The sequence below is a fragment of the Schistocerca cancellata genome, chromosome 1 (assembly GCF_023864275.1).
Source record: "Schistocerca cancellata isolate TAMUIC-IGC-003103 chromosome 1, iqSchCanc2.1, whole genome shotgun sequence".
Classification (NCBI taxonomy): Eukaryota; Metazoa; Arthropoda; class Insecta; order Orthoptera; family Acrididae; genus Schistocerca; species Schistocerca cancellata.
In genome coordinates this window covers 545,255,127-545,269,461 of record NC_064626.1, presented here as the reverse complement: position 1 = coordinate 545,269,461, position 14,335 = coordinate 545,255,127, and positions in this window count along the sequence as shown.

The window sequence follows — 14,335 nt, the reverse complement described above, 5'->3', positions numbered from 1 at the left end:
GACTTGACAGGTTATTTATTGATCTCAAGATTTGAAATTTACGTAAAAATGTTTGCCATTCAGCCACTGATGTTCCATGGTTAATGTACACATTCATTTCATTTTTTTGTCTCTCATCGCCACACCTATCTATTAATGGAGTCACTGTCTTTCTCGATACATAGGAACGAGACTTGTTCTCCATACAAACATTATTTTACAAAAAACTTGAGTTTCACTTCACTTCCTTATTGTTTTTTTCCATTTACATTAGTTTCATCGTACTTTTCATTAAATGTTTATATTATACATTTAATGAGGACTTCTCCAAAAGAAAGAGTGTACAAATGAGAAAGAGGACCTGTTGCAATATTTTTATGTACACCACGTACGACGTTATGTAATCGATGTGCTCGTAAGCATCTTCCAGAACAAAGCCTCGTGAGCAAATTATATTTTGCTTTTTAAAAAATTTGTTGAAACAGAGTCTAAAACCCGTAGTCGTGTAACAAGGTAGCCGGCGCTAGTACGAGGCCTGACGTCTCCGCACTCACGGGACACGCCCGACTGCCCAACGCGCCACGGCGGTGGCAGTGGTCTCTCTTCAACAGCAGCCACTGTATCTCTGACTCAGCTGCTCATGAGTGCGGTTATTAAGCCGGCGGTATTTCTCGTATCCGACTGAGGGCCGATTTACTTTGAACGTCAAGGAACGGAACGAAATTTCAAAACTTTCCACAACGGATTTCAAAAGGCGGCGTTCGTATACACCTTCGACAAAATGTAACATCAAATTAAACGTAGGTCCGCTGTTGTTTTCTATCTATATAAATGATCTTTTGGATAGAGTGGATAGCAATGTGCAGCTGTTTGCTGATGATGCTGTGGTGTACGGTAAGAACAGGATTAGTGATTGGTGAAAAGAATGGCAGCTAACTCTAAATATAGATAAATGTAAATTAATGCAGATCAATAGGAAAAGAATCCCGTAATGTTTGAATACTCCATTAGTAGTGTAGCGCTTGACACAGTCACGTCGATAAAATATTTGGGCGTAACACTGCAGAGCGATATGAAGTGGGACAAGCATGTAATGGCAGTTGTGGGGAAAGCGGATAGTCGTCTTCGGTTCATTGGTAGAATTTTGGAAAGATGTGGTTCATCTGTAAAGGAGACCGCTTATAAAACACTAATACGACCCATTCTTGAGTACTGCTCGAGCGTTTGGGATCCCTATCAGGTCGGGTTGAAGGAGGACATAGAAGCAATTCAGAGGCGGGCTGCTAGATTTGTTACTGGTAGGTTTGATCATCACGCGAGTGTTACGGAAATGCTTCAGGAACTCGGGTGGGAGTCTCTGGAGGAAAGGAGGCGTTCTTTTCGTGAATCGCTACTGAGGAAATTTAGAGAACCAGCATTTGAGGCTGGCTGCAGTATAATTTTACTGCCGTCAACTTATATTTCGCGGAAAGACCACAAAGATAAGATAAGAGAGCTTAGGGCTCGTACAGAGGCATATAGGCAGTCATGATTCCCTCGTTCTGTTTGGGAATGGAACAGGGAGAGAAGATGCTAGTTGTGGTACGAGGTACCCTCCGCTACGCACCGTATGGTGGATTGCGGAGTATGTATGTAGATGTAGATGTATATACGCCGGATGAGAGTTTCGACTGACATCAGAAGACAACTTATTCTCCTCACGTTCCGTTTCATTGTGCTAGTGGATATGTGAATTTTTGGCGTTTTAATCTTTTTATATTGCTTTATTTTATTTGGTTACACATCGTGAAAGTTCCATTAGGACTTGAAATTTTCTCTATTCTTCCCCAAAACGGGACAAAACTCTGAAAGACGCAACTGTGTTACGTTCTGCAATACCAGGTGAAAGAAAAGGCCTATACTGTGTATAAATAGCAACATAAACAGATAACAATTTTAATTAAAAATCCTTTTTTCAAAACTGAAGAAGTCAGTTCCATTGAGAAGTAAAATACAGTTCTTTGTCAAGTTATCTGGTACTCAGAAATAAAACATAACACATGGAAAAATAAAAAGTCGCCACGGATTACCTTCTAAATTCTTTTTGTCATATTTATACGTGTATATGTTGCGAAAAAATTAAATATTGATGTTTTGAAATGTTAGGTGGCTCCTGTTGTTTCACTCCTGACTAGTGTGGAAAATTTACCATATAATCTCTCTCACCTTTCGATACAAAAAAAAAAAAGGCTCTAAGCACTATGGGACTTAACTGCTGAGGTCATCTGTCCCCTAGATTTTAGAATTACTTAAACCTAAGTAACCTAAGGACATTACACACATCCATGCCCGAGGCAGGATTCGAACCTGCGACCGTAGCGGTCGCGTGGTTCCAGACTGTAGCGTCTAGAACCGCTCGGTCACCCTGGCCGGCCTTTCGATATAGATTTTCTTTTACTTATTAATGAAGTCGATTACCACTGCTCGTTCTTTAAAGGTGACGTTATATGCCACCTTTCTCTATCCCGGATGGTACCGGTGCTACACAACCTCACATTCGCCTTATGGTGCAGTGCTAGGGAGCGTGATGTTGATTCGACATTCCGTTTATTGTGATGTTGACAGTGTGAACACATGTTGCCTTCTGTCCCATTCCGTTGACGCGCAGTGTGAATCGACCTTAATCCTCTGACAATAGCCACCTGTTTGATACGTCTCATGTACAGGCAACGACGGCCCTGGCTAGCCGCGCAGTCATCTCGCAGGTGTCGGCCGAGAACCAGACCACAACAGGACGGCTACGGCCGGCGCTATGAAATGTAATAACCGATGCCTCATTAGGTTGTTTCCCTTCGTTTACGATGTACACGGAGTTTTACGACACAAAGAATGCCTATATGCCCACATTAATGATGGTACCCTTCCGTCTGACTTGGTCATGAGCTGTTGGAAGCATTATTCATTTTTTTTCGCTGTAGGAAGTTCATTAGTACAAGTGCAAGCTTGCAGAATTGCAGAAGCGAGCGGTTTCCTGTACAAGTAGAGGTTCCCGGCTGAAACGACGTTCCGGTCCTTAAGCTGCTAATGATTTAACGGCCCATCCGTTTACGAGCACATTGTTCCACAGTAGTTAAGGAGTCATTCCTCAATACTGCTTCATAGGTGAATGCACATATTACTATCGAGCGAAACAGAATTTCAGGCATAAGGTAACAAGACGATAACAAACGCCTGAATTTTCAGTGATTCACTGCTAGAAATTAACTACAAATAAGACAGCCTGCTATAAAAGTTTTTTACGGTTATGTAACAACGGTACTCCAAAACAACGATCACCGGTTCTTTTACTGTGGGAGAACTAATCTGCATCTTTTTCCCAAGTTTCGCATCTATATCACAATGGACGCAAGTCCTGCTCAGAAGTTACGAGGTTGAATTTCCGTTCGGGCCACCATCACCTAAATTATCCATGGTTTATCGATACCTAGTCCGAGAAATTGCTAACCGAGGCGCAACACCTGAACTGTAACGTGAATTCTGACCACAGTATCTACAGTGATAGCGGCCGTAAGGTACAATGACTTAAACTGATGTTATGGATACATGGGCTTGGCTTCATTTTTCCTCTCAGAACACGGTCCACAATCTAACTGGCTGCGCCCCACATCCCCTTTATCAGCAGAGATTGAAAATATAAGAAAATGACATCTCTCAGTATACCCATACGGAAAAACCGAACGAAACATTTTTAACTGCAACATTTACAACAAATACAATTGCGTTGGCTTCCGCGGCCAGAGTCAGTTCACATAAAAATGTTTTGAGTATCGTACAGCGTCAAAATGTAAAAAACTGTACTGGACAAAGCTATTCTTCGCCCACGCCTACTGTGGCCTTCTTCTGGATCTACTGGTGTGCCTTAGCTGCGTGGAGTCTCTTATTTTTCGTCACTGCTGGTTACTGAACATGACGTTACCTCACACTTTTTAAAAGGTCGCTGTTATGATTGGTCACTTGAGGAGGAAGTAAAGGAAACTTTATTGTGATAGGTTGCTACTGTGAGGACTACAGTGAACATAGAGGATGCATACAGGCTTTCCCATCCCGTTTGCTATCCTTCAGAGTCAAACGGGCCAGACGCGAGCGCTAACAGCAAGTTACTGCCCCGCGCAGCCTGCGTACAACAGGAGTAAAACTCCAGCCCTCGCCTCATTCACCGATGAGCACCAGTCATAGCAAACAATGCAAAAAGCAATAGACACCAGCACATATACATCCCCTGCCTAAACGGCAGCAACCTATTACGATAAAGTCCCCACTCCTTTCGTCTCAATAGGCCAAACATAACAACGACCCATCGACCTTTTAAAATTATGACGTAACGTCATGCACGGTGACCAGCAATTACAAAATGTAAGCCGCCGGCCGGTGTGGCCGTGCGGTTCTAAGCGCTTCAGTTTGGAACCGCGTGACCGCTACGGTCGCAGGTTCGAATCCTGCCTCGGGCATGGATGTGTGTGATGTCCTTAGGTTAGTTCGGTTTAAGTAGTTCTAAGTTCTAGGGGACTGATGACCTCAGTAGTTAAGTCCCATAGTGCTCAGAGCCATTTGAACCATTTGAACAAAATGTAAGCCACTACACAGAGCCAAGGCACGTCAGTAGACCGAGAAGAAGGCGACTACAATAGCGGCAGAAACGTTGGTTACTCCAGTATGGCTTCTCAGGCCGCGTGGGATTAGCCGAGTGGTCATGCCGGCACGGTAGCTCAGCGTGTTCGGTCAGAGGGTTCAGCTACCCTCTGCAATAAAAAAAACTGAGTGCACGCAACAACGAACAACCTGAATGAGTGTCATCGGACGTCCGCCACGAACAAATTCAACAAACAGTATAGAACAAAATGAGATTAGAAAAAAAAGTGGTCTAAGGCGCTGCAGTCATGGACTGTGTGGCTGGTCCCGGCGGAGGTTCGAGTCCTCCCTCGGGCATGGGTGTGTGTGTGTTTGTCCTTAGGATAATTTAGGTTAAGTAGTGTTTAAGCTTAGGGACTGATGACCTTAGCAGTTAAGTCTCATAAGATTTCACACACATTTGAACATTTTTTATGGCTTTTCACATTATGAGGCGGTACCATAATTAGAAAACTTTTATATCACCTACAACAAAATTATAGAACCTCTTCAGACTAAGAATCTGTGCAGAGTGTAATAAGTCGAAGGTTATTTGATTTGGTAACAAAAGTGCATGGAATGGGTAACTTGTTAGTCTGCTCGGGTTTGCTGCCGGGTCCTAACATCAACACTACTCGATATTTCGATGGTCCGACTCCTCACAATCTTTACGAGAGACGTTGCTGTGGCTCAGAGTTGCTAAAGCCTGACCCTAAGGCTGGAAGCCGTCGTCCTATACAGCGTTTATCATAATTAATGGAGTAACCTCATGCAATTGAAAGTACACGATACTAGAAGCAAAATAATCAAGTAGACATGGACTCTAAAATGGATACAACTATGAGCGCATCCTAATCTTCGATATTGTGAAACAAATATCTTCCACTGCAAGCTCTATGCTTTCCATATTTTTTGGAGGAGGTAGTATGGACCAAAACCAGGGTAAAATGTCGAGTAAACAAGGTCTCTAAAACGCTTACCTGAAGAACAATGCTCACCGAACAAGGTGTGTCACAGTAGCGAAGATGGATAAGTATCTCTATGGTACGCACATTAGCACCCATATTTACTGGACATTTTTTCTTGTTCTGGTCCATACTACCACCTCTCAAGATATGGAAAGCAAAGAGCTTGCAGTAGAAGAGATCTGTTTCACAATATAGAAGATTAAGTACACGTAGCTCTTCAAGTATGCATTTCAGAGCACTACACGATGGGCGCATGCGTTGTCCAACACAGGTGCTGCCCGCGAGTATGGGATTTTGGCACTGCTCGCAGTAGAAAAACGTCAGCAAAGATGTATCACAAGGGAAAAACCTCAAAGTCTCTCCTCCAAAATTCGGGTCGGTCATACCAAAAAACGTTGTGCTTAGTAGGTGGCGCATGCACCGTATATCGTACAGGGACCCATACAGTCCGATGGTGGGTAGGTGGGTCGCCTAAATATCGAGGTCATGTCAATTTTAGGCTCTGGCAGCAAACCCTAGGAGACTACCACGAATTATTATGACAGGAAAGCCTACGTAGTCACAAACGCGTTCGATTTCTAGAAAACATTATAATCACATTACCAAAAAAGATACCTTTAAATAAATGTCAAACGTATCAGTACCTTACACTGGCAAGTCGTCCTTTTAAACAGCAGGCCAGGATAATATACGAAGAACAGAAAGGGAAGTCGAAGGCGCACTGAAAAAAGATTAGTTTGGATTCGGAAAGGACAAAAGGCATTAAGAAGAAACTCTGATATTACACTCAGCAATGGAAAGTCGGCGAAGAAAATCGGGAGACACTCCTAGCATATGTAGACCTAGAGAAAGAGATCGACAACGCAAGGTGGAATACGATGTACTCAATACTCAGAAGCTTGTGAGAAAAACACGGAGGAAGACGAATAACCGGAACCACCAACGGAATACAAGTGCGGGTAATAAAAGAACAAGGCCAAAAACGACAAATTCTTATTAAAAAGATAATAAGGCAGGAATGGCGCTTATCACCACTGTTGCCCAATTTGTATATCGAAATACTGAAGGGTGTGAAAGAAAATTCCGGAGAAGGACCACAAGTGCAAAGGGAACCAGTACCGATGCTGAGACTGGTAGACCACTGTAAACTATCTCATCAGATGTATCCGGTCACTCCTAAATAATGCAGAATTGGTCACTAGACGTCGCGATAGGGAGACCCTCCGGTGTAAAAGGAGGCCGTGTAACGACCCTATCACCTTCTTTTCTGTTCGTGAAGTACAGCATTCTGTGGTCGCCTTATGATATTTTGGTCGCGTCTGCCACTATGGCTATCCTTCGTAACTTACTCGTATAACTTTAGATCCGCAGCTGAACCAATAACGTAAACACTTTTAACATTAAATTTTGTGTCCTGTACACTTTTACTATAGTAAACAGCATTTACACCGCCTCGAAAATTATCTAGGGAATGTTACTTCGTCCGAAGTGTTTAGTGGAGAAACTAGAGTGTCATTGTGAAAAAAAGTTATGCACTTCACTTCATACCTTCATCTGTCTTTCTATAGATCATGTTTCCAACTAAAGCACAGCGGTGGCATACAAAACTACGGTAAGATCAGTGCTGGCTCACCTTGTGAACAATCCTGTTGACTTGCTATAAACGGCTGCCAAGTCCGGAAGGGACGAATGTTGAAAAATCAGCTACTTCCTTCAACTTACAAAGGGACCGCCCTGTTCGTCATCGCCGGTTTCGTCCAAATTCATGGTATATCCACGCCTTGGCTTGGGATGAAAGTGAGAGCTCCAGATAGGTAAAGTTTTCAAATAATATCATTTTTGGCAAGGGTTACGATCACAATAAATAAACCGAAATAATATTCAATACATTGTATTTAAGTGTTAAATCCCTATGTGCAGGTGAACCAGTTTCTTCTGTTAAGTGACTCGTGGTGAGGACGAAAAAATGGTTCAAATACCTCTGAGCACTATGGGACTTACCACCTGAGGTTATCAGTCTCCTACAATTTAGAACTACTTAAACCTAACTAACCTAAGGACGTCACACACAGCCGGCAGGTGTGACCGAGCGATTCTAGGCGCTACAGTCTGGAACCACGTGACGCCTACGGTCGCACGTTCGAATCTTGCCTGGGGCATGGATGTGTGTGATGTCCTTAGTTTAGTTAGGTTTAAGTAGTTCTATGTTCTAGGGGACTGATGACCTCAGCAGTTAAGTCCCACAGTGCTCAGAGCCATTTGAACCATTTGACATCACACACATCCACTCCCGAGGCAGAATTCGAACCTGCGACCTGGTGAGGACGAACAAATTCACATTTATACAGTGAGATTTTCCAAGATTAAGGATTACTATCGCGCAGTGTTAAAGTGATTTACATCCCAGATTCTCTCCATGAGTGCAACGATATCCGTTTTTATCGCCATCCAAAAAATTTGACCAAAAACTTCAGCACTGCTCTCATCGAGAGAGGAAAACAAAATCACATCTCGGAATACTGCATTAAAATACATTCATTCCATCGTACATCAGCAGCTATTCTCGCCAATATTTGGCGAAATCATGCGTTCGTGTCGTTTGCTACCAAACTCTGCGATGAGAAAGGAGCTTTTATGAATGTAAACCATGTTTTTATTTCTACAGTAACTTTGAAGCAACCATGTAATTGTAAATCCTGTTTTAGGTGAGTATGAGTATTACCCCAGCCTGAATAAGTCATCAGCTGTAAAATAATAAAAGTATCTAAGTGACACCGTTCACGACAAGCTAAATACTGCAATGCTGACTTAGTCTACTAATTTAGACCTGTGCCTGATTTCGGTTGGCAGCCACAACACACGCACAATATGAAATAAAAGGAAAAGCCATTGAGGGTGCCACGGCTGTGACAGAATATCTTTGGCTGTTAAAGCAAAACAAGAATTTGTCTACTTAATTCATTATTATTTCCTGCAATCACGGAAACAGAACTCAAATGAAATGGTAACATTTTTTGTAATACAGGGGTTGGAACTTCAATTGTGGCAACTATTTACTTACAGCTCGTACAAAATAGAAATGTGTTTCAAAGTTTTAATGACCTTCAAAGCAGAGCGCCGGAACAAAAACTGATAAATCCGCATTTGCTATTAATACAGAAAGTAACAAATAGTGATCTCTAAATGGCTCCAAAAGCTATAAAAAGGAGAAACACACCATAAAACACTTGCGTTGTGCTGAAAAGTATTTTGTGGTAGCATGTATTACTCCCGTATCTCCCCCCTACAGCTCAAACACGCGAGTACAGCAAAAGTGGATATATCGGGTTTTGACCCGACGCTCCTCAGTTGTGTTGACATTTCGAGCGGCGAGGTCTATTGCCCGAAGAATTTGTAGCAGTTCTGAATCGAAGCCGTGAAGTGTTTATTTCAGTTTAGAAATAGAGTTGAACTCACGAGGGCTTAAGTCGGGGGACTGCAGTAGATGGTATAGCACTTAACAGCCCCATCAGTCAAACAAATCATAACAGCTTGCACTATACTTACTTGAGCATTGTCCTGCAAAATGATGGTCAGGTCCTGCAGAAAGTGTCATCACTTTTGTCTCTATATTGTTCATTTTTTGAACAAAACTTACGACCAATTTAGAGACAGAAGTGATGACACTTTCTGCAGGACCTCACTATCATTTTGGAAGACAATGCTCAAGCATGTACAGTGCAAGTTGTTACTGACTTGTTTGACTGATGGGGCTGCTAAGTACTATACCCCCTACTGCTCTCCCCTGACTTAAGCCCTCGTGAGTTTAACTCGGTTTCTGAACTGAAGGAAATACTTCACGGCATTCGATTCAGAACTGCTACAAATCCGTGGGGCAATAGACCCAGCCGCTCGAACTGTCAACGCAACTGGCACTGCTAAGATTATCATACGACTTCAACATCGCTGGCAACGTGTTATACACAATGCTGGTGACTACTTTGAAGATCAGTAAAACTTCGGAACACGTATCTATTTTGTACGAGCTGTAAATAAATAGTTGCCACTATTAAAGTTCCAACCCTTCTAGTTCACTATCAACGTAGTAACAGAAAACCACTTTTTACGCACTTTGAATTAACATGAGCCTGGCTCTCCTACAGAAGACTAACGAATAAAATGTCTGTAGCTTGTCTTGTCCGAGGCAGTGCAGCTGAGGACACTGCATATTCTTCACCTCTCCAATACGGGATAGACTGAAGTACCTTAACTAGCCTTATAGAAGTAATCTGGTGTAGTATTTGCAACACCTATAAATGTCGGAATAAATCTTGCATGCACGGTAACAATGCAATAGAGACGACTTTCATTTGCAGAAGTGCTAGTTATTACTTGTTCCAATCATTTGTACCAAAGCTAGCACACCAAATATAATCTCCACTTTCACTACCAGGTGGCTACGCTCTACAATCTAGTAAACATCTTATTAGACAAAAGGCGTTCCCTAAACCGATGACGATGCTCTCCAAGGGTCATTCCGTCGAGGATTTCCAAAAAGATGACGACGAGGGGAAAGACTTGGCCGTCCTCAGACCCAATGGCTCTCACAATGTTTTTGCAGAATACTATGTACTGCATAATAAAAATTTATAATATCCTTACGACGAGCTCCGACTATTTACACTATGTGTTCATTTATATACTTAAGTTTAGAACAACAGACAAATACACAATTTCAAACCATGGTGTAGTTTCACAAGATTTTGGTTACGTCCCTCTCTATGTGGCATCATTAAATATTCGAAAATCAACCAAATCATATTTCATGACACACGACGAGAAATGTGAAGTAACACTGTCTCGTTTCATTGAAAGTATTGCCTTGTCAATAGAGAAGAAGTAACAGCAAAAAGGGACGGCTAGGAGAGCTACGTGATTTCGAAAGTGAACAAGTCACTGGATGTCACCTGAGTAATAAGTAGTTTCAACTACCATTCCCCGTTCAGAGTCTGTTAATTCCCGTCATACGACCACAACCACGTCGAAAATCTTGTAACATGAATCACCTGAGCACAAATGACAGCTCCACCAATGCACTGTCCTTTTATGCCTTATGTAAGCAAATCTATCGCCATCTGTGTATGTGCATATCGATATTCCATGACTTTTGTCACCTCAGTGTAAATAAATATCATGTTTTCTTTTCCACTCACTGATGATGTGCAAGAAAATCCACCGTCGAGATACCTTCGTAACAGGATGAGTTTCTCCAGTATCTTGAATCATCGTCCAGCTTGTTCTCTAATTACGTTCCCAATGATGCGCAGAGCCTTTCTTGGAGGGCCTACCAATGGAGTTCTTTCAGTATCGGTGTGATGCTTTCATTCTCATTAAACAAATCCACTGTGCGAGATGTCCAAGTATATGGACTTGAAGTATCCAGGCGTTCAGGCAACGAATCGTTTCAGACAACTTGATTTATATGATATGTGCATTCCACACAACCTTCTAAGGTACTCCATCATCGTGAACGATCTCAAAGAGGGAAGTCACGGATAAAAAATTCCAGCTTCTTCGCATTAATCATACTGACGTGGGAGGTGCAATCTTGCGGCGAATCATTTTCACTGAGCAAGCTCACCAGCGAAATTGCTGGTATGAGTCGCGTTCCTACATGGTAAATTTACTTGTGCCTCTCATCGTACTTTCAATCCAGGAGGCCCGTGACACGTAATGCTTAGAAGAATGCTTCGCTGCCGAGGCTTATTTTCATAATTGGGTGGTCGGTGCGATGATAAATTTCGTCGCGACAGGCAGGCGGTTCAGGTTTCCATCTGTTCTTCTGCCTGCTGGACGCACCGTGATTTATCTGCTAGTGCCCGCAACAATAAGGGAACGTCGAATAAATTATGGGATACTAAATATTATCATATGTTTTGTGGATAAACAGCCTATTATTTCCAAACGGGTTATGTTCTCGCCTCCCTGTCCACTTTTAACTTATGCCCTTACCTAGCGTAACAGGTAGCACCTGTGCACGTGGCCAAGTGTACGGAATCTTTGGTGCTTACTGTTGTGAATTATTCGAGTAAGCCGATACGGCGAGTAAATCATTGTGAATCTAATAATTACATGTCTTGTGATTCTGCAATGCGGTAAGTTATCTCACGTTTAAACTTTATATGACTCTTGAGCAGGCAATAATAAATTACATAATGTAAACGAAGAAGTTGATGGAAAACAAGGACTCGTATAAACGGAATCAGTGCGAGAGCTGTTCTGCGACTTACATACCAGAATTATGTAAGTTAAACTGTCAAGAAGAATATAATAATTCCAATCCCAAAGAAAGCAGGTGTTGACAGATGTGAAAATTACCGAACTATCAGTTTAATAAGTCACAGCTGCAAAATACTAACGCGAATTCTTTACAGACGAATGGAAAAACTGGTAGAAGCCGACCTCGGGGAAGATCAGTTTGGATTCCGTAGAAATGTTGGAACACGTGAGGCAATACTGACCTTACGACTTATCTTAGAAGAAAGATTAAGAAAAGGCAAACCTACGTTTCTAGCATTTGTAGACTTAGAGAAAGCTTTTGACAATGTTAACTGGAATACTCTCTTTCAAATTCTGAAGGTGGCAGGGGTAAAATACAGGGAGCGAAAGGCTATTTACAGTTTGTACAGAAACCAGATGGCAGTTATAAGAGTCGAGGGGCATGAAAGGGAAGCAGTGGTTGGGAAAGGAGTAAGACAGGGTTGTAGCCTCTCCCCGATGTTATTCAATCTGTATATTGAGCAAGCAGTAAAGGAAACAAAAGAAAAATTCGGAGTAGGTATTAAAATCCATGGAGAAGAAATAAAAACTTTGAGGTTCGCCGATGACATTGTAATTCTGTCAGAGACAGCAAAGGACTTGGAAGAGCAGTTGAACGGAATGGACAGTGTCTTGAAAGGAGGATATAAGATGAACATCAACAAAAGTAAAACGAGGATAATGGAATGTAGTCAAATTAAGTCGGGTGATGCTGAGGGAATTAGATTAGGAAATGAGACACTTAAAGTAGTAAAGGAGTTTTGCTATTTAGGGAGTAAAATAACCGATGATGGTCGAAGTAGAGAGGATATAAAATGTAGACTGGCAATGGCAAGGAAGGCGTTTCTCAAGAAGAGGAATTTGTTAACATCGAGTATAGATTTAAGTGTCAGGAAGTCGTTTCTGAAAGTATTTGTATGGAGTGTAGCCATGTATGGAAGTGAAACATGGACTATAACTAGTTTGGACAAGAAGAGAATAGAAGCTTTCGAAATGTGGTGCTACAGAAGAATGCTGAAGATAAGGTGGGTAGATCACGTAACTAATGAGGAGGTATTGAATAGGATTGGGGAGAAGAGAAGTTTGTGGCACAACTTGACTGGAAGAAGGGATCGGTTGGTAGGACATGTTTTGAGGCATCAAGGGATCACAAATTTAGCATTGGAGGGCAGTATGGAGGGTAAAAATCGTAGAGGGAGACTAAGAGATGAATACACTAAGCAGATTCAGAAGGATGTAGGTTGCAGTAGATACTGGGAGATGAAGAAGCTTGCACAGGATAGAGTAGCATGGAGAGCTGCAACAAACCAGTCTCAGGACTGAAGACCACAACAACAACACTGTCTTGTTGATTGGTAGCAGTTACGCGATGCTCGCGCACCCGTAGAGAAATAAGAGGGGAAGCAGATGTTCACTTCAGTAGCAGACAATGAGTCAGAAAACTTTCTCTTCAGTCTAAGGCGCCATCAGAACGTTCGGCGACGACGCTGTTCTCTGGAGTAAAGTATTGTCGTTGAACATTTATAAGCAAATGAGCAAAGACTTGGAGAAGAATGCTATTTTGTCTAATGATTCGTAGCTCTCTTCATAAATGAATAAATGCGGGACAGTGCCCATAAGAAAGAGAAAGAACCTGATAGTATGTGGAAGCCGCCCCATACACTCAAACATATGGCAAGTGGTACACAATGAAGCACCAGTCTCATATTTATCAAATTTCGTGGAGATGTCTATCACATAACGAGTAGTAAATGACTACCGGGTAAGGTGCCGAAGAAGGTAGAATGAGGCAGCTGGTGCCCACAATTTAGTCCGAGGCTTTTAAATGAAGAGGAACATATTCTAATTTTTTGCTATCAGATATTAGGATAGAAACGAGTACATTCCGTACGAGATGATCAAGAAACTTAAATATGAATCTTAGTAAGAAAAAAGTCCGATATTCTTAAAAGATTTGGCTGCCATGGTGCTGCTACTATCGTATCCTTTACTAGGGATTGTAAATACTGGCCTGTTGATGATAATTGAGATGAATCAGACTGGGGAAATCACTGCCTATAACAGTTTCCCTATAAGGCAGGTAGCAGGAGTCACCTGCTAATCTGCTATCACTGGATCGTAAAGACGCCAGGCTTCTTCTCTTGGTAGTGTTTCATCGCCTAAAAGATTTAATTTAAATAAAAAAGAACAAAGAGAAAGGTACAGAACAATGATATCCAGTAAATACGATTAAATTTGGATATATATACACACACATCAAAAAGAGTTTTGCATCACCTCGGTTCCGAGAGTGCCGGAACCTGTACAGAAAATCGGAATAGAGATCAACATTTGCGCCCTTTTTATTTCTCATGAAAACCACTCATTGATACGTTGTACCACCATACAGCGAGGTCTTCATAGGTGGTGTTCCAGATAGGTGTACACACCGGTACCTCTAATAC